This window comes from Quercus suber, unplaced genomic scaffold (genome assembly GCF_002906115.3).
Source record: "Quercus suber isolate HL8 unplaced genomic scaffold, Cork oak 2.0 scaffold_70, whole genome shotgun sequence".
Classification (NCBI taxonomy): Eukaryota; Viridiplantae; Streptophyta; class Magnoliopsida; order Fagales; family Fagaceae; genus Quercus; species Quercus suber.
In genome coordinates this window covers 56,400-74,964 of record NW_027069535.1, presented here as the reverse complement: position 1 = coordinate 74,964, position 18,565 = coordinate 56,400, and the positions used below count along the sequence as shown (strand labels likewise).

Genomic DNA, 18,565 nt, shown 5'->3' with positions numbered 1-18,565 from the left:
TAATTTGGTAAGTATTTAATGATATAATGATGAATAATAGTGTTTTCTTTTAACCGTTTGATCTTTAGAAATCTATGGCTTAAAAAAGCTGTAACTTTTTTGGAGTTACACTAGGTATAACTTGAACCCATCTCATGATATATATATATATATATATAATTCAAGAATGTTACATCATTTGATAACTTTTTATTTGGAATAATAATTTGAAAACTTCATAATTGGATTACTTGTTTTCTATTTTTGATGTGCATGTCAAATTTTGCTCCAATCCAAAGATATTTACTATTTGATCCATAAACCCATTTTAAATGCATAATTTTAAATTGCAAAAACTTTAATTTTAAATATTTGATTAATGACATAATTATTGATCTTTAATCGTTTTGAAATTTTGCAAGAGTGGAAAGTATATGAATATAATAAAACCTAACCGTGGATTTTCTAAAATTTGCATCCAATAAAAAAATATTAATGATATAATATTGCTTAAAATTACATCTGGTGTAATTCTAAACTGTGTTACATTACTCATATATATTCTTTATTTGATGTGAATTTTGACAAACAAACTATATCATTGGTCAAATGTTTAAATATCTTTTTTTGTTTTTTTTTTTTGTTTAAAATTGTGCATAAAATATGAATTTATAAATTGAATAGTAATTAACATCCAATTGGAACATAACTTATTATGCATGTTAAGAATATAAACTTGGTATGGATATTAAGAATATAGAGAATATGTAATCCAATGGTTAGATTATTGAAATATTAATCCAATAAAAAAAAATGTGGTATAACATTACCTAGAATTATACTATGTGTAATTTGAACCCAACCATATATATACTAGCTTCTAAACACGCACTACGCGCATGTTCAGGAGCTTTTCTATTTTTCGTTTATATTTTGTTTATGGGATATGTGGAGTAAAATTGTCTTATTAGAAGTTCTCATGAAACCTATTTCTGGCAACATGTATGGGCCTCCTATACCTAAATTCAAACCACCCGAAAAAGCATATAGCAAAACAATAATGACAAATAACAATTCAACCAGTTTAGGAATCTCATATATACAAGCGAACACATAAATAAGTAAATTTGCAAAAATGTACTAAAAAAGGCTAAAAAAATGTGTTAAAAAAAAAAAAAAGACTCCAAAGATGAATTTCTATTATATCAATATTGTAAAATAGAAAGAAATAGCAAATCCAACAAAAAAATATATTAACAAAAAAATTCAAAAGTTTTGACACTCACAAATTGAGATAGTCATAAAATATGAGACAAGCACTCGCAAAAGTTCTAAGGTCCCATTAAATGCAATCAATCTTGTACCGAAAGCTGTACCAATTTAACCAGTAAAATGATATATTTTGGTACTGGTCAATACTGGTGTACCGTTTCAGATTTACTATTATTTTATATATATATATATATATATTATATAATAAATATAAAATTTTACCGTAAAATATTACCTCAATTTAGTTATATATATATATTACAGTGAAAGGACTTAATAAAGACTAAAGAGAGAGGAAAAAAAAAACACAATTAGCAATTAATAAGGAAAAAGATAATGAGGATGCTTTTAATTTGGTAAGTATTTAATGATATAATGATGAATAATAATGTTTTCTTTTAACTGTTTGATCTTTAGAAATTATGGCTTAAAAAATGTGTAACTTTTATGAAGTTATACCAGGTGTAACTTGAACCCATCTCATTTATCTATTTCATCATGTTATTTTTACCTCATGTGGGCACAATGTGTGATTTGGGGAGTATGCCTCGACCAAGTGGACTAGAGCAGAGAAACAAGGAGTCGCCACCTAGTTTTATGGTTTAGAAACTATGAATATGGTGCCCTTATTACATGAAAGAACTGATCTTACTGCCAGAGTATGGGTTCGAAGTTTAGGTACAATTTTGGAAAAGTGTTAAGCACTCAAAACCACCCAACCCATGGGTTAGCTTCCACTCATTGTGTCCTACGTCTTAATCTTATTAAGGGCACATTCAACATTGCATCTTAAACACACACACACACACACACTAGCATACATCTAAACATACAACATAACATTTCATCCCAAACCCTAACATACATATATCATGCTTATCAGCACATCACATACCCTATCACACATCTATCATGGCAATCAAACAACCTAGCATACATCTATCATGCATAGCATCCATTACATCCAAGGCAAAAACATGTATATATCAAATCAAGGCAGAAACATAGGCATCAAACAAATCGTATTATCATTCAAAGCGTGGCATATAGACTTGCATATGCATGTTCATCAAAGGAAGATAAAGCTCTTATAACAAAAAAAAAAATGCATGTTCATATGAATGCATTACATACCTTACTCACCTTACTGCATCTCAACACCCATGGCATTAATACATGATCATGTTTTATGCATGTTCATGATATTAAAGCAAAAAAATAAAGGAAACCCTAATCTAGCATGTTAAAGCAAAAAAGTATCTAAATGAGGTAACAAAGACTCAAAATCATAAAATAGGGGCAAAACAAAAGCATATCATGGGAAAGAAACAAAGAAACAGAAATAAAAAGCTTGAATTAGGGTTTTTGGGCATAAGTATGTGTGCGCATACATAGGCCTACATACGCAAGTTAGTTGTATGTGTACGCATTCTTCAAGCCTATGTATGCATGCTGAAGCATGCGCATGCAGACACACCTTAAACCCTAACCCAGAAACTAAAAACACACAAAAAAAAAAAACAAACAAAAACTTAAATCTAACAACCTAACATGCATCAAATCATAAAGTAAAGAAAACCTAAGCTAAACAAACATTATAAAACACAAACAAAGCAAGAAAACAAGTTAAAACATTATTAAAAATAAGAAATGAAAAGAAAAATTTAGAACTCAATACCTCAAATAAGAAGCTTTTCAAGCTTGATTTTGACTGTTCCCCTCAGTCAATCTACACCTCAATCAATGCCTTTTTGTTGTACTGTATGATTAAAATATTCCAAGTTATTACTTGAACACCAAATGATTAGTAGGTAATGCTTATTTACATTGTGGAAAATAAATTCATTGAAATGTTTCATGGTCATCATGGATGGATTTGTTTGGGAACTTTCATTCATAATTGAGAAATGGTTTCTAGTGCGTGTATGTACAGTGCAATTGGTTAGGTAGACTTCAATTTTGAATCAGATTTGAAATTTGTATTTTGTAAGAGTTAAAAGTGGTAGATGAATCTAGTAGTAATCATATTAGAGAGAGTGCCTATTAGTGACCAAGAATTTATGACGGACCCAAAAAGCCCTCTCAAAAAATCTTATTTGCGATAGAAAAATAAAACCCTCACAAATACTTGATAAAATGTGAAATATTTGTGACCAACGAAAAAAGCTATCGCAATTATATGTTATAGCCGTCACAAATGCTAATATTTTGGAGGAAAATTTTCCCTCCATATTATTTACAAGGGACAATTCAAAATCTCTCGCAAAAAGTGTATTATTTGTGACGGTTAAAAAAAATGTCGTCACTAATACTAAATTATTTGCGAGGGCTAGAATCAACCTTCACAAATAATCATTAAAATGTAAAAAAATTTGGAGGGAAATGTTCCCACCAAATTATTTCCGAGGGACAATAAAAATTCCTTGCAAAAAGTTTATTTTTTGTGTGAGTTAAAAATATACCCTCCCTAATACTAAATTATTTGCAAAGGCCACAATTGGCCTTCGCAAATAATCATGAAATTATTAGTTATTCTAAAATTCAAAGAAAAATAAAAATAAATACATAAACATATAGCACTATGTATTCTTTAGATAAACCTTTTGTTTAAGGCCTAAAAAAATTCCTTCTATACATACTATATATGAAAGGTCTGTTCTTATTTTCTAATAAATTTTATCCATAAAAAAATGATACCAATTTTAACTTCAAAATGGTAGTCTGAAATTCAAAAATAGCAGCCTTTTGTACTCTCTCTCTTTCTTAAAAGTGAATAAAATTTTCTTCCCATCGAGGAAAGCGAGCTTGTCCAATTGAAATACAAGCCAATCACAATATAAACATTATCAAATAAGCCAAGTCTCTTTATTTATTTCTTTATTTTTGAGCTAAAAAGGATAGAAATGCTTTATTTGAAACAAAGAAGAATTACATTAAATAGTTCTTTAAAAACGGAAGCATGAAGAAATTTTTAGCAATTATAAACAAACAACCTGTGTTTCCTTCCCATTTTGTGGAAAATGCTTATTAGATAGATGTCCAACATCAAATTTGTCCTACAAATATATTTTGATTTATGTTGTGCCCGGGACAGGAATGAACACAAAATAATAAATTAGTTCCTTCCATGTCTTGTCTTTAATATTCATAATTGTCCTAATCACACTGTCAAATTTTTTTTTTCAACATGCATCGCATCCAAATTGTGATGTAACAGAAGTGTGCTCCAATATGGCAATTTAAAGAAAATCAATGCCTATGCTTCAGCCATCTTGTAAGAAGCAACACCAAACCTTTTACATTTTTTTTAAAAAAAAGTACAAGTGTGAAGATTGGAACATAGTACAAGTTTGAAGTTGGCCTTAATGAGGAAAAAAACTATGATCCCAAATTAAGATGGATTCTTAAAGGGGTACTTGACTATAAATTCATCATTCTATAATGAACCTTATATCCCTCGTACTAGGATGGCTTGCATGTCATGTATAAAGTAAAACTTAAATAAAAACACAAATAATTTAATTGAGATTGTCACATTCCTCAAAGAATACTTTACAGTAAGACGTTGGAGCCAAGTCATGACAAATAATATATTCTCTCAGTGATAAACAATCATTTTGATATCTCAAATTAATAATGGTGTCAGCGACAACAACAAGCACATATAAAGGGAGCAATAGAAGAAAGTCATTTGGTAAAATACTCAAAAAAGGGTAGGAGTTACAAATTCAGATTGTGGGGTGGGGTAAGAAAAGAAGAAAACAGATCAGTAGAGCACCTTCTAGGCTATTATTGCTTGGCTCACTGCTATCCCTCCCAAATTGCAAACACAAAATATAACCACACATGTTAAGAACTATATTGCAAACCAAAACTACTCCCCAACTACAACAAAAGGTAATACCCTGATGACAAAGAAAAGCAAGGGCAAAATCAGTACTAATTACAACTCTCTCTATCAATGTTGATGAGCAACTATGGACTAAAAAATTAACATTTCTAGTACTGAGAAAACTTCCAACATAAAGTGATTAAATTCATGAGTTCACCCACCTCCCCATAGTTATGTAGAGTGGAAGTGCCATCTTATCCAAATGGATAAAAGATATAGCCCTTTAAGGAAACAAACAAATTTTATAGTAATTGATAATGTTAATAATGTTATTTTTATTTTGTATCATACATCACACTACATTGATGAAGCATGCAATTGCAAATAGTTTTGACTACAAACTTTGAACTGATCAAGTCATTGAAATAATCTGAGACTTTAATACAATCAGATTGTACACTACATTGATGGAGCATGCAATTGCAAATAGTTTTGACTACAAACTTTGAACGGATCAAGTCATTGAAATAATCTGAGACTTTAATACAATCAGATTGTGTGTGTGTGTGTGTGTGTGTGTGTGTAAGTCACATGGTAATGCGATGGTATCTAACATGCAATTTTAAGGAGAGCTCATAAAAAGTACCTAATAAAGGAACCATCTTTTAGCAAAGAGACAGAAATTCAATTTAAATGAAAAGTTAGAAGCACATACACCAAGACCGCTTTTCTTTGGACAGCTCTTGCAGCCAACACAATTCACCCATAGAATGTCACTTCTTGTGTCAACTTGCACATAATAGTCTTTTGGAGGGGATCCAAACCCAAGTTTGGCAGAGTACAGCCTACAATAATCAAGTAAACCATATAAGCATCCAAAAGACAAAATGATGAATATGTCTTTTTTTTCCTGCTAAGTGATATATATGTTTGCATTGTGCTAGTAAAATAGTGTGACAGAACACACAGGAATTATATTTTAAAATTTTGAAAAAGAGTCTAGTATTTTAATATTAGAAACCAAAGATTTTCAGTTAGTTAGGCCTTAAGCAACAACACAGATCAACTATGCCAAATTGTCTATTTCTCTCTGCACCACCAATACAGCAGCAAACAAAAGATTTCTTTTATAATCATTCTTTCAAATTATTTAGGTAGGAGATAAAGGAAAAAATAAACTGAGTTATAGATGGTACTAAAAAGAAAAAGAAAGTATTGACTATTACATTCAAACAATAAAAGAACCAGTGCATAGACAAAGGACCAGATGCTACCAACTTTCGTTAGTAAAAATAAATAAATAAATAAATAAAACTAGCTCTACTCTTAACTAACAATAAAAATTTACAATTGATGCTTTAAGAAATTACCAATTCCAGTTGAAAACCAATAATTCTAGAGAACAAAAATTAACCAGAAAACAAATAGCTAAGAAGAGAGAGAGATAGAGATTGGATCTCAAAACCAATAGCCTAATCTATCATTATATCATCCTAACTAAAAAGGAAAAAGTACATAATTACCCCACCAAGACACCAATTACAACAGGAATTGGCATTAAAGAAAAGAAGAAACAAAGCCCAAATTTGTATATATGCAATTGAATTGTTCACACATTAACCAACCTGTGGGGTTCCAATTCCTGATTCTGCTATTGCTCTGCTGCCGCTGCCTAGCCTCTCTCCACTCACAACCACAGCTACTACATAAAAGAAAGAGGCATCTCATAAGGCAGTCAAATAATTAAAATATGTCATTTAGAAAAAGGTTATCCAACAACATTAGGAGATAAAACTGCCCAAACAAGAAAATTTTAAGTTTTTAAACTTCTTATAGAAACAGGAGATACTCTCTTACATCACTCACGATATACAATTGATTTTATGAACAAAAGCCTTGTTTTGAATGGTCCGATGTGAACCACAACAAACATCTACAACACTGCCCCCATGCTGTTTTTAATCATCAATAAAATCATTTTAGCTGATAAATTATTGCTAAGGTATAAAAACAAAAGATATGGAGAAATAAATTAGTAGACATGGGGGGACAGTAAAAATTAATAACCAAAATCCATAAGCATGGTTTCTATAACTTTAATGTAACATACACAAAGAAGAAGTTAAGGAGGTTGCAGCTAATATAATTAGAAACAAAAAATTAACAGGAAACTTGCATTCAAAGTATTGTAAGACAATGGGAACAAATTATGAAAATATCAGATTAGTATGACTATAAGCCCAAACATTCAAAGAATACTGATTATTCAAGATGTAACATGCATCTAAACGTAAGTACCAGTAAAATGAGAATGATAAGAAAAATAAGCAGTGACACAAAAAATTCATTGAATACAGTAAAAATCAATTGGAAACAAAATGGTAATAAATATATATATATATATATATATATATATATATCATCAAGAACATAGACTACAACAGCAAGGAAGTGCTATGGGTTCAATGTGAAGAAGTCACAACTCACAAGAACTTAGATGGAAACAAAGGGGTCAAAACAAAAAAGAGAGGAAAATGAAAGAGAAGAAAAACAAAGAATGAGGTGTAGAGAATAGATTCATATCTTACAACTAATCTAGAAAACATTGATGAGAAAATCATACAGCTGCACCCACGATAGTTTTTTTTACTAAAAAGAATCTGTACAGCAGCCCCTAATATAGAGTTTTTTTTTTTTTTCTTAATTATTAATGAAAAGAATTCATACATATGTTCCCAATTTGTTCGAAATTTATTACTTTATTTAACTAGTATTTTGAATATTATAGAAACATCAGATAATCCTTTCCATAAGTAAAAATATATTGAACTTAGGTAACAAATTCCCGTAAAGAAAAGTAATTTTCAAGCACCAGTTTCAGCTATTAAGGCAATCAAAGCAATTAACAGAACAAAACACGGAAAGTTTTCAACATTATCAAGAGAACGCTAGGTGCTCTCGCAAGTCCTTCACCACTGTTTAGAGTTTCTCATAAGCTTATAATGTTGATCCATCTCCATATGCCATAACCATTTGTTTAGAAAACTTCAACATTGAACCTATCAAACTCACTATTTGTGTCTTGGGAATATGGAGAACTGAATAGAAATCACACAAATGCAGCAAAAGAAAAGGCTTTCAAAATTAGTCAGCTTCCACAAAAGACCACATAGAACCCATTTCACTAACTAATAATTCAGATAAAACCAAACAAACCCCTTACTTGATTTACAGAACTTAAGCAAAAATAAACTATCTTCCATATAAAACATGAGAACAAAACAAACCCAGATGCCAAAATAACCTAAAAGTTACTCACAACATCACTTAAATTCGAATCAAATTACAACACCACAAAAAAGGAGGAACTTTATTTTTTCAAAACCAACAAAAACCCAGATGCCAAACTAGCTCAAATTGCTTAAAAACAATAAGAATCAATATCAATCATCATATATATATATATATAAAGGATACACAAATTAAACAAAACCAGATAACAAAAACACAAAACGAAGTGAAGCAACAAGCTAGAGAGGTCATAGTCATGTTTGTTTACCGGGAAAGTACTTTCCCACAACACGGAAAATGGGGTTGTCGTGCTTGTCTAAGCCTTGGAGGCGAAAGAACTAGAGGAGATCGAGATCGGAGAAGTCTTCGTCGAGAGAGAGGTACTGGTCAGAGCAATCACGCCAGATCTCTTGCTCTTCTTCTTCTTCTTTGGCTCACTTAGAAAATTAGGTATTCTTTTTTTCAATTGTCTTGATCTTTAGGCGCTTTTCTCATTTGTTTTTTTTTTGGGTGTCTTGCCGTGCAGTTGCGTGTTGTCAGTTGGCGTGAGTTGGGAGTGTTAGAGGAAAAAGTGAAAAAATTAGAGGAAAGGGGAATTGTGTTCTGAGGGAGTTGGAAGTAAGGAGTGTTAGAGGGAAAAGTGAACAAAATTTTGAGGGAAAGGGGAATTGATGGACATGTGGCGCTAAGGTTTAAATGTTTATAAGAAATTGCGTGTTATAAGAAACTTTTTTTTGTTAATTTAAATTTTAGAATATATGCAGTGGCATGTGGTTTGAAGTTTATAAGGTTTAAAGTTTAAACAATTAGTATAATTTTTTATAATAAACAATAATAAATAGGAGTATGTATATGAAATACATAGGTTAATTAATGAAATAAATTAGATATTATTCATAAATTGAATAGCTTCCCAAAATTAGATAATAAAAAAGATTATATGTCATATATTAAAAGAACAATTAGAAATCTCCATAGTGAGCTATATCAAATACTATAAAATAACAATATAGTTCAGCTATTAAATATTAAAACAAATGATGGGTTTGCTTATATGTGAAAATGGTTTAATTTGAGCTCGATCTGGTTGTTCAATTGAGCTTAAATTTCATCAACACCATTTTTACCATGCTATGCAAATCCAACGGTAAGAATTGGAATCTAAATTGGCGCATGAAGGTTACATGTTGTGCACCCATACTTTGATCAGTCCGCTCTCACAATCAAACCATCCAATCACACCCTAATTTCACCAATGCTCATTATTTACCGTGCTCTTCCTATCCAATGGTTGGACTTTGAATTTGGTGCCATTTTCAAAACTGTCAAATAGTAGTAGACCCATGCCCCTGCAAGGCTGGCCTAAGGTCCCCATCACAAAAGGCTCAAAATTTTACTCATAAGAAAAAAGGCATTGTCCCCTATTATAAAAGGCTCAAAATTTTATAAAATTATATATGTGTGTATGTGTATATGTATGTATTTATATATGTGTAGGTGGGTGTGTGTGTGTGTATAATGGTTGTTTACCTTTTTTATTATTATTAGTGATACTAAGGATAACACAAATTTACTATAGGATTACAAATTGACATGTTACCTATCACCCAAAAAAAAAAAAACAAAAAATTCAAACATTCATAATTAGGTTGTTGAAGTTTATCGATCATAATCATTTTCATATTATATTGTGAACATTCTTTAGTACCATTAATGCATTTTTCCTTTTTATTTCTATCAAGACTTCCAAAATACAAGACCAATAGAAACCTAACCCAATTGAAACCCTAAAATGTTTCAAAAAAAATTTACAAATGTTTTCGTGATATTTTGAGGGTATATTGGTAATTGTTTAGGTTTTGGTGGTATTTTGGACATTTTAGAGGTTTGGGGGGGGGGGTGTATTTTGCTCATTTTAGAGATTTTGGAGTTATTTTGATCATTTCAATGGTTTTTAAGCATATTCAATGATTTTAGAGATATTGGGGGTATTTTAGTCATTTTTGAGGTTTCATGGGTATTTTGCTCATTTTAGAGATTTTGAGGATATTTTGGTCATTTTAGTTGTTTTTGAGCATATTTGATAATTTTAGAGATATTAGGTTAAATTGGTGGGTTACTAATTAAATGGGTTGAGTTAGTAATAGATAATTAATTTATATATAAACGGGTCATAAATGGGTAATTACACATCCAACCAATTTATGACTCAACCCGCTCATTTGCCATCCCTACCTATGGGGTATTTGGTTCATTTTCAATTGTCAGGGGTATTTTGGTCTTTTTATAGGCTTCATTCTAAATTTCAGTTATTTTTCTTGCTTCAGAGGTATTTCAGTCATTTTTTGGGTGGTAGGGGTGTCTGAGCCATTTTTTGAGTTTGTGGGGTAGGTTGGCCTTCTTTTAGTCTTAGGGGTATTTTAGTCGTTTTCACTGAATAATATATTATATTTCCTCCAATTTTGGTGTTCTCTTAGGATTCAAGGGTATTGTGGTCTTTTTTTAGGCTTCAAAGGTGTAGGGCCCCGATTTTGCTCTTAAGCCCAAAAAGTATATAGACTCAAGCCCAAAAAGCCCAAAATAATGAATTTGTAGGGAGTGAGTTGGAAAACTGGGCTTTAACAAGTTGGACAAACTATATAATGGATTTAGAAGACGGAAAAAAGAAAATAAATTGATCTAAACTAAAAAAAAATCGTCCTCGGTATGGTCCGAGGAGATCAATCCTTATATATATTTCTTTCAAGTGTGATTACAAAGTCAGTTCTAAGTGGCGACAATGTTTCTCCCTTTTTTTCTCCCTCCTCTTTTTCATTAAGAGTCTCTTACATTATATATCTCATTTTGAATGATCTTGGCTTTCCACTTGTTGAACATCTAAGCCACTACTTAATAGCTTGTCCCATCGATCACCCTTACAGGCCCTCTGTGACTCGGGGCAACCAAGGTAGCATTGTTCAGGAGTTTTTTCCACATAAATTCGGCCAAAAAATTAGCTGCAGAGTATTTAATGCGGTGGCAGCAGCTTTTCCTTAGATATTTCCTAGCTTCCATTCTTCCCTTACGCTTATAGCGCATGTCTTTACCAATAGAACCTCCTGGCACGTCACCCTCGATGACAGGAGGCATATTTTGATCTCCATTGCATTTAGCCGAGGGGATATTCCTCCTCGGACAACCTCTTCCAGTCATTACGGTCATATTACGTCTCTCTTGCTATTGATTCATTCTCAAACCACTGTGACTCCTCGGACAAGGCCCAAAGCCCAATATATATTCAGACATGCGTCCCCACAAAAGGTATTTAAGCTATTTTTCTTACTTTGGGAGTGTTTTAACCATTTTTTGGGTGGTAGGGGTGTTTCGGTCATTTTCTGCGGTTATGCAGGTAAGTTGTCATTCTTTTAGTTTTAGGGGTATTTTAGTCATTCCAAAGTAATATTAAATTATATTTTAATTTTTTGGTCTTCCAGTCTCATCTTACATTTTTTTCTAGTTATTACATCATATTTTAGTAATTTGTAGCGAGGAATTATATTTTATTAATTTGAAGTATTAAATTCAATTAAGTTTTGTTAAATTGAATTATGAAAATATATTTCTATTAATTAATATATTTCATTTTATTAATTTGTAGTGTTAAATTATATTTTATTAATTTGAAGTATTATATTAAATCTTACTAATTATTAAATTATACTCAAATAATTTGTAGTATTAAAATATATTTACATAATTGGAAGTATTAATTATATTGTTATTAATTAGTAAATTATATTTTATTAACATGTAGTATTAAATTGCATTTTAGTAATTTGAAGTATTAAATTATATATTTGTTAATTTTTAGGATTAAATTATATTTTTTTAATTATTAAATTATATTTTATTAATTTCAAGTATTAAATATTACTTTATCAAAAAAATCCTTAAGGAACTATTAAGGCGGGATTAATTTTCGCTACAAAAAGTTATATTTCCGTCATAATAAACCTTAGCCCACTCTTTCTTTATTGCAGCAGCTTTAAAATTCTGAATATTGTCACAATAGGAAAAAATGTTGTCACAATAAAGATTCTAAATTCCCTCTAAAACTCTTCGATTCCCACCGAAACACATGGTAAAAATTTGGGATTTCTTTACTCTCTCACAAATCAAACCATCGGACTGCCGAGCCTCACCCAAACACTCTCTATCCCATTCTCCCTAACTCTCGTCTTCGTACCCTCGCCGCTCGGACTGCCAAGCCACCACCGTCCTCCCAGCCGCGGGTCCAACAGTCCTCCGACAACCTCATTCTCCCTCACTCTCCCTCACAGTCCATCGGCCTTACCTTCTGCCGCCGACACCACCACTTCCAACAACACAGCCATCGCGGCCATCCTCGGACTCCTTTCCTCCCTCAGCCGCCTGACACACCCCTAACGGTATGGCTTCCACTCTTTATTTATTTAGCACTTTTTATTTTTGTTTTTTCATACAATATTTGTCTTGGGTTTTTGGTTTTTCAATGATGAGGTTATTCGACAATGAATTGGGCCACAATAGATTTTATTGGCAAGCTCATATAAATATTCAAATCCTGCAATATGTGTTTAGTTGTTTGCTATTGTATCTATGATGTTACTAAATTGGACCCAATTTGAATTTTTGGGTTTCTTTGACTGTAGATTAAAATTTGCACGGTTCTACATATTTGTTTTTATTGCATTCCACATGTTCAATGAAATCCCTCTTAGACTTGATATGTGATGTTTGGGTTTGATTTTTCCCACCCCATACCTGATTGTCCACATTGCATCTGTTTGTGCTTGGAGCTAAACTGACTCTTCAAGGCTATCTTCTTATGTTTTTGTTGAGTCTAGAGTTTAGTTATGCGTGTCACTCTGTTTGGAGTTTGGAATAAACCTGAGTCTTTTGGAATTCTGTTAAACTTGTGCTGCATTGCTGCTTGTCTCAGCTGGTTGTTTTGTTTTGTTCATGAGGTTCTCTTTTGTGTCAATTAAAAGAGAATTCGCAGCGGAACAATATAAGCAATATAAGCATTAGTTGTGCAATAAAAGACAATATTCAAAATTTGGTTGTTTGTTTCACTTATTTTTCTGTGCCTCACAATATTGTTAAAGATTCATGTCGGGCTTACTTGTGGATTTGTATGGCATGAGCGGCTGGTAATCAAAGCTAAAAACTTGAGTGACATTGTTGAGAATTGGATGCTGAACAACAAGGGTCCACTGTGTGTAGTTAAGTCCATACTTGAGGTTGGTGATGCTCATCTTCACACGCCAAAACGAAACATAGTTTAGCTTCACATGCCAATGCACCCTTATTAGGCACATGTGCTGTGTGCACTGTAGTAATGGCCCATTGGTTGTTGTGTTTGCTCCCACAATGTTTTGTTTTTATCGTTAATGCTCTTTCTGAACAATATTAAATAAAACCTGGCAATTTTGCTTTTAAAATTTAATTATCCATTTGGTTGAGTTTGTGAAGCTTTTGTCTGTATATTTTAAGGTCTTTGTGGTTGTTTCTTTATATTTATGGGAGCAGAAATTGTATTCTGTGTATTTGATTGTTAGACTCTTGATTGGAATTATTTAGTTGGCCATATTAAAAATGGACTCTTTCATGCTGCATTTTGCACTTTGGTAATTTTGTTACTAAACTTTGAAGGTTCTTCCTACTAGAGCATTCCTAAATATCATAGACAGGACATAAGAACTAATAAGTTTAGAAGAGGCCAAAACTTTTTGAGAAGCATATGTTTATTTCTATGCAAGAGTGTCTCCCCATGTGCATTGCTGAAAGCTTTCCTTATTTTCATATACATTCAATCTATTATGAACACCCAACAAGTGTGTGCAGTCGTGTTTCAGTGCATTTGTCTCTGCACATACTTTAGAGCTTAGTATATTGCTGCCTCTTGAAGATTAACATTTATTCTTCTCCTTCTTCGTCGTCGGCAGTGGTGGAAGGAGACTTCTCCTCCTCCGTGAGTTTATTGGAGCATTGCTTGGTAGCGCCACCAGCTGTTTCTTCTTCTTCTATGCTGAGTCCGGTTATGAAAGGGCAATACGGTGGGTTTGGTGCAGTTACCTTGGAGAAAGGCAAGCTCGATATGTCCCAGAAGCAATCCCAGTCTAGCCTCGAGGTACTTATTTCTCTCTTTCTTTCTAACATCTATTAGTGTTTGGTTGCTCAGAGTTTTTCAGAATTATTTGAGACATTACACATTTAGTCTATGTTTCACAATTATTTGGAGATGAAAAAGAAAAATTTTATGTTAGAGTTAACTGTAGGACCTTTTTTGCACAAACTTAAAATTATTAAGAACTAAAATGAATCATCATGTCCAAGCTAGGATAGGCTAAGATTTGAGGACTAAATCTTTACTTCAAGAATAGAATTCTTGAGGTTCGTTGCTCTAACTTTCTCACCAAAATAAATAATTTAAGATTCTGCTTAAGTTTCCTGTTTGAATTTCTATTAGGCTTTACTTACCTATAAAAATAAATAAAGAAACCCGTACTGGACAGCCATCAACTTTTGCTTTTGTGGGTTTATTAATTGTGCCAAATCAAATTTGTTTACCATTTCTTCAATGGAAGTATGGAATTTGGTGCCGACATTCTTGATGTGGATAGTATGGAAGTAACATAATAGTTGTATGTTCGAGGATGTTGGGGGGTCTCTCAATCAGATGAAATCCTTGTTGATTCGTACCTTGTTTGTTTGCTCTCGAGCATGGGGTTTTACATATTTTACCTCTATTTTTTAGTTCCAAAACGCTTTTAGATCTTCTATATGACCTTCTTGTAATTTTTTTAAGATACTTTGTGTTCAACATCGCAAACATAAAGAATTTTTTATCTTCAATATAACTTTTATTACTTATCCAAAAAAAAAATTCTTGACCAATTTTCTTACCAAAAAGTTTTGTTTTCTGGGTGCAAAACAATTAACATTTATAAGAACCAAACAAAACTTTGTGATTTTTTCCATATATGTTTACATTGATTGCTTCTTGTTTTGTTTCTACTAGTAAAACCACAGCTCTGAACCCTTGTCTTCATGCACTGTTAAGGGTCTCTCCTTGATGTTCATGAAGTGCCTTGGTGTTTTTTTTTTCTCTTGCAAGACCATCATAGAAGCATCCTTTTTTGATGGTTTGGCCTATCCTATCTTTTAGTTTTAGGACAAAATTACTGCTGACAATAATTAATAGTGTTGGCCAAGGTTAGCATTGGGTGAACCTGTTGTAACCAGTGGCTAGGTTTGGACTTGAAGTTTCACTTTTGTTAACTTCAAGGGCCAAGATATATTTTTCTTGACTTTAAGCTTTGGATTGTGTAGAGGGCCTTGTTGGCTGTTGAACATAAATCCATAATTGTTATATTATTTTAATTTATATTTAATTTTGATAGTGGTTTAATTAATCAAATTAAGTTATTATTGTTGTTAAATTAAAAAAAAAAAAAGTTATTACTGTTGTTTATGATATATTATTATATGATTAGATTTGATATAGTAATATGTGTACTTATTTATTGAAGCATTGATACAAATACAAATTCACTTTAATTGTTTCATTTTAACTCATTTTTAATGTTTTTTTTATTTATTTTTTAGGATGGTATTAGCAGAGATGAAGAGGACAACTATGACACTATCTACTGTTTTGAGTTTTGATAGCTGTGTATAGGTTTTGTATTTAATTTGTATATCATATGTGTTTTGTGGTTTACGTTTTTCATAATTGTTATATTATTTTAATTTATATTTAATTTTGATAGGGGTTTAAGTAATCAAATTAAGTTATTGTTATTGTTAAATTTAAAAAAAAAAAAAAAAAAGTTACCTTAAGCAGTCTAGGGATACTAGAATTCACTTCAATTGTTTCATTTTAACTCATTTTAACTCATGTTTAATGTTTTTTTATTTATATTTTAGGATGGTATTAGCAGAGATGAAGAGGACAACTCAGACAATAACATAGAGGTTGAAAACAACTTGGAGAGTGACTTAGAGGAAGACTAATATAGATCTTGTCATAGAATAGTTGTTTAAGTTTAAAACAAAGTTGAATTTCAGGATTTCTTTGTATATTTATACTTTAAAGTTTGAACTTATATGAATTTTTATCTTTCAATGGATCAATTTTTAGTAATTATTGTACTATTGTATCAATTTTTAGTAATTTTTGTACTATTGTATCAATTTTTAGTAATTTTTGTACTATTGTAACATGATGGTTAAACAAAAATGATATAACATAAATTAAAAATAAATAATAAAATATTTCAAAAATTATATAAAATATTACCACCGATGACATAAAAATTTGGTCATAAATAACTTTATAGTGATGACGAAGTCTCTCGCAATTAATAGAATAGTGACACCCCTAACCTCTCGCTAAAAATAAGTTGCGAGGGGTTAAAAGCCCTCACAAATAAATTTTAGCGATGTTATTATTGCGAGGGTATAAATGTCCTCACAAATAGTTATTAACGACAACAGTTTCTTCTCGCTAAAAATAAGTTGCGAGGGGTTAAAAGCCCTCACAAATAAATTTTAGCGATGCCATTATTGCGATGGTATAAATGTCCTTACAAATATTTATTAACGACGATTGTTTCCCCTCGCTAAAAATAAGTTGCGAGGGGTTAAAATCCCTCACAAATAAATTTTAGCGATGCAATTATTGTGAGAGTATAAATGTCCTCACGAATAGTTATTAACGACGACTGCTTTCTCTCGCTAAAAATAAGTTGCGAGGGGTTAAAAGCCCTCACAAATAAATTTGAGTGATGCCATTATTGCGAGGGTATAAATGTCCTTACAAATATTTATTAACGATGATTGTTTCCCCTTGCTAAAAATAAGTTACGAGGGGTTAAAAGCCCTCACAAATAAATTTTAGCGATGCCATTATTGCGAGGGTAAAAATGTCCTCACGAATAGTTATTAACAACGACTGCTTCCTCTCGCTAAAAATAAGTTGCGAGGGGTTAAAAGCCCTCACAAATAAATTTGAGTGATGCCATTATTGCAAGGGTATAAATGTCCTTACAAATATTTATTAACGACGATTGTTTTCCCTCGCTAAAAATAAGTTGCGAGGGGTTAAAAGCCCTCACAAATAAATTTTAGCAATGCCATTATTGCGATGGTATAAATGTCTTCACGAATAGTTATTAACGACGACTATTTCCTCTAGCTAAAAATAAGTTGCGAGGGGTTAAAAGCTCTCACAAATAAATTTTAGCGATGTCATTATTGTGAGGGTATAAATGTCCTCACAAATAGTTATTAACGACAGTTGCTTCCCCTCGCTAAAAATAAGTTGCGAGGGGTTAAAAGCCATCACAAATAAATTTTAGCGATGCTATTATTTGTCACTAAAAAGTATGTCGTCAATTTGGAATTTGCAAATAACTAATTGCGAGGGTATAAAGGTCCTCACAAATAGTTGTTAACGACTACTGTTTCCCCTCGCTAAAAATAAGTCGTCAACTTTTCTCGTCGTTTGGTAATATATTTGTGAGGGCGAATTTGTTCAGTAGTGACAGTAAATTGCCCTCGTAAATTATTTATTTGCGAAGGTATGGTCGCAAAATCTCTTTTAGTGACAAGTGCAAATATGACGGCCTTCGAGGGCCAAATGCCCTCGCTAATAACCTTTTGCAATGATATTTGAATTTTTGCGAGGGAATATGGCCCTCGCTAGTAGACTCTTTTCTTGTAGTGTAACCTCTATGCCATTATTTCCTTAGTCAGAAGGTGCATGTTGTTACTTTTATACTGCAATGGGATTGACTTTAATACTTCAAATTAGTTGTCCATTCATGTCACCAATTAAATTCATTTCTACAATAGTTGTCTTAGATATTAACTTGGCATAATTAGATTACATTTTCCAAAATATTTAGTAATATTAATTTATTTTTAAAGGAAGTTGTAGCCAAACTTTGTCTTTAAAAAATTATGATTAAGTTCAAACAAAAATTTTAATGTGAAATTTAATCATGATCTTAAAAATTTGTTGTTCATATCTGTGGGGGGAAAAAGACTCAATCTAACACAGTGGGCCAAGAGCCCATATGAGGACTACTGTGCGACCAAGAAGAAGAAGATGGTAAGAGCAAGGCACATCTGGAAGAGGGACCCTCAGAGGGAAAAGTGATTACA

The 18,565-nt window shown here is 31.8% G+C and overlaps 2 long non-coding RNA genes across 4 annotated transcripts; one reads left to right on the top strand and one right to left on the bottom strand.

The window, feature by feature from the left end:
* Nucleotides 1-1,601: 1,601 nt before the first annotated feature.
* On the bottom strand, nucleotides 1,602-9,023 carry LOC112027948 (uncharacterized). Of its 2 annotated transcripts, none has more exons than XR_002884557.2 (4): nucleotides 8,643-9,022; nucleotides 6,709-6,785; nucleotides 5,799-5,928; nucleotides 1,602-3,010 (listed from the first exon to the last, which is right to left on the bottom strand). It is a non-coding gene; the product is annotated as an uncharacterized LOC112027948 (long non-coding RNA). The 2 variants fall into 2 exon arrangements; XR_002884556.2 differs by lacking the exon at nucleotides 1,602-3,010 and adding an exon at nucleotides 4,749-5,156 and having other exon boundaries at nucleotides 8,643-9,023.
* Nucleotides 9,024-12,483: 3,460 nt separating this feature from the next.
* On the top strand, nucleotides 12,484-16,544 carry LOC112016418 (uncharacterized). Of its 2 annotated transcripts, XR_010628854.1 has the most exons (4): nucleotides 12,484-12,801; nucleotides 14,341-14,525; nucleotides 16,004-16,076; nucleotides 16,325-16,544. It is a non-coding gene; the product is annotated as an uncharacterized LOC112016418 (long non-coding RNA). The 2 variants fall into 2 exon arrangements; XR_002883305.2 differs by lacking the exon at nucleotides 16,004-16,076 and having other exon boundaries at nucleotides 12,488-12,801.
* Nucleotides 16,545-18,565: the final 2,021 nt, after the last annotated feature.